The following is a 3,085-nucleotide window of genomic DNA, read 5'->3' on the forward strand; positions in this document are numbered from 1 at the left end:
AATGGGAAGCAGGAGGAAGCGGGGGAGGAATAATTATCACCCCAGCTCTCTTGCCAGGAGACTGCGGGGTGGCAGTGGCTGGATCCCTCTTCTGGGCACCAGTGCCCCTGCTCGTCAGTCCCCTCTAGGGGAAAGCAGAGCCCACTGGTGGCAGCGCCCTCTTGTCAGGCCCAGGGGTGGGAATGGCTCTCCCACGGTTACCAGCCCTTCAGGTCGTCCAACACCTCTCGTTGGCCCTCGTTTATCACACCTACGTGCTAGAAAACAGTCCCTCTCATAAGGTCTCCTCCATCACCCATGGGAGTGTGCCAGCTGGGCCCTGACTGATGGAGATGAGCTGGAATCAGTCAAAATATGGGAGCTGATGGAGATCAGGTGGAATGATAACCAGACAGAAAAGGAGGAAGGCCTTGGGAGTGGGGGCCATGGACTGAGCCACACGGGGTATTTGATGGCTGTGCATGAGTGTCTAGCTGCTTCAGTGGGCAGTGAAAATTCCAGGGAACTCTCTGTAACTCCATGCTTGGAATACCAGTCTGCTCACAGGGAGGGGCATGATGCCTGCAGCAGCCTTGGAGAAATGGGAAGTGGGGTGCCTGGCTCACCATGTCAGCACACAGGGAATCAAGCTGTCTGCCTTGGAGTGGACAGGGCTGAGGAAGTCTAGAGAAGGTGCACCATCCAATCTGCTGACCCACTTTGCTTCAGCAGGATGCTCTTCCCCTCCGACAAGGCAGGAGGGCTCACAACACCTTGGAGTTCACCAGAGAACATACCTCTGCCTGGAGACCGTAGTAGTAGGGAAGGAAGTGTAGCAAAAGGCAGAGCCGGGGCTTTGCCATCAGAGGACCCCATGTAAAAATTCCAGCCCCAACAGTCACTAGCTGCTTCACTCTGGTTGGTACTTAAACCTCTGAGCCTCACTTTTTTCAGATGGAAAATTAGAAAAACAATAGTAAATTTACGTGAGCATCAGAAATAATAAGTGAGAAGCATCTGATAGAGTGCCTGGCACATGGACAGTATCCATTAATTATCATTATTTTTATAATAAAAGATAAAGTCAACCCAACAGCCCTTCATAGTCTGATACTGCCCTGCATCTCCCATAGGGTGGAGCTGACTCTGGCTCACATGGGCCCTCCTGCCTGTCCTCAGCCTATGCTCCCCACTCCTCTCCCTCCACCCCAGTCCTCCATGGCTTTGCTCTTCTCACTTTGGTCTGCACTGACTCTTGACATGAAGACATCAACTTTCCCACAGGCAGAAGTTCCATCCATTATACTGAAGCCTCTAAATCAAATTTCTCATGCTAAGACTTTGGAACATCAACTGATGAATGGACAATTTAAGTTAGTCAAGGGTTTAGTATCCACATATGTATCCATACAGCAGTGTTTGTGTTATACAGACTATTGGCCTTTATTATCTTAAAAAGAAAAGTGTAATGGAGATCAAGTTGCTAAGTGGAATTAAAGCAGGAAATGATCAAAATCCTTAGGCATGCTGCCACAAACAATGCTGTGCTTTCACACTGGTGCTGACTGGGCCAGTCTGGACACTGGGTGCTCATCTGTGTAAGGAATAAACCAGTTGAAGTGCATTTGCTAAATGCTGAGAGGAAACATGAAGAGAAGCTTCTAGAGGCTAAGGGCATCAGTGGAGGAAATGCAGGCATGTGGATTGAGAATTCACTTCAGAAGAACATTCCAGAAGCAGAACCGTATATGCTAATATGGAATGTTCCCCAAAATAAATACTTAAGAGAAAAAAGCAAATATCAAACAGTATGTATGATATGCTGCTACTTATATGACAGAGGATACATACATATTAATATCTCTGGACAGATAAAAAGAACCAGATTGCAGAGGGCATCTCTACATAGAGAAACCAGAGGAGGGAAGAAGATATAATTTACCCCACTTTTTTTCTTACCATGTGATTGTAGGTTATAATGATTTATATGCATAGAAAATTCATGCATCCATATGTTCTGCTTATAGCTTGCTATAGATTTCTTAGCCAAAGCAAACAGGCTGGCATTCCATCTCTTCTTGACAAATTATTCCAAAAAGTGAATGAGTCGTCACCAAAGTCAACTTCACTTCTCCTACTCAGTCCTTTCCAGAATCCCTATCAGCAAGGCTTTTGCACATTGAAAGATGTTCAACAGACTCGTGAAAAAATGTTCAACACCACTACCATTAGGGAAATGTAAATCATGAGTATGTGCTCAAAAGAATTGAGAGAAGGGTCGAAAAGAGACGTTTTCACACCCATATTCATAGCAGCCATATTCACAGTAGCCAGAAAGTAGAAGCAACCCAAGTGTCCACTGATACATGGATGGATAAGCAGACGTGGTCTGTACACACAATGGAACCATGCTCAGCCTTAAAAAGGAAATAGACTCTGACACTACAGCGTGGATGAACTTTGAACACATTACGCTAGGTGAAATAAGCCAGTTACAAAAGGATAAATACTGCCTGATTCCACTCACACGAGATACTTTGAGTAGTCAAGCTCACAGAAACAAAGGATAGAAGGGTGGTTTCCCGGGACTAGGGGGAGAGAGAAATGGGGGGTTGTTGAATGGGCACAGTCTCAGTCATGCAAAACGAAAACTTCTGCAGACAGTTTGCACAAGTACTATGTTAAGAATATGTGAATTTACTTAACATTACTGAACTGTACACTTAAAAAGGTTAAGATGATAAATTTCATGTTGTGTGTACTTGACTACAAGTGAAAATAAAATAAATTTCCTCTGTCTTATAAATGTCAATGTAGTTATCTGACAGAGCCCCTTAGAAGTTACGTTCAGTTCAGTTCAGTTCAGTTGCTCAGTCATGTCCGACTCTTCGCGCCCCCATGAATCGCAGCATGCCAGGCCTCCCTGTCCATCACCAAATCCCGGAGTTCAACCAGACTCACGTCCATCGAGTCAGTGATGCCATCCAGCCATCTCATCCTCTGTCGTCCCCTTCTCCTCCTGCCCCCAATCCCTCCCAGCATCAGAGTCTTTTCCAATGAGTCAACTCTTCGCATGAGGTGGCCAAAGTACTGGACTTTCAGCTTT

The sequence above is a fragment of the Bison bison genome, unplaced genomic scaffold, assembly GCF_000754665.1.
Source record: "Bison bison bison isolate TAMUID 2011002044 unplaced genomic scaffold, Bison_UMD1.0 scf7180017864341, whole genome shotgun sequence".
Taxonomy (NCBI): Eukaryota; Metazoa; Chordata; class Mammalia; order Artiodactyla; family Bovidae; genus Bison; species Bison bison.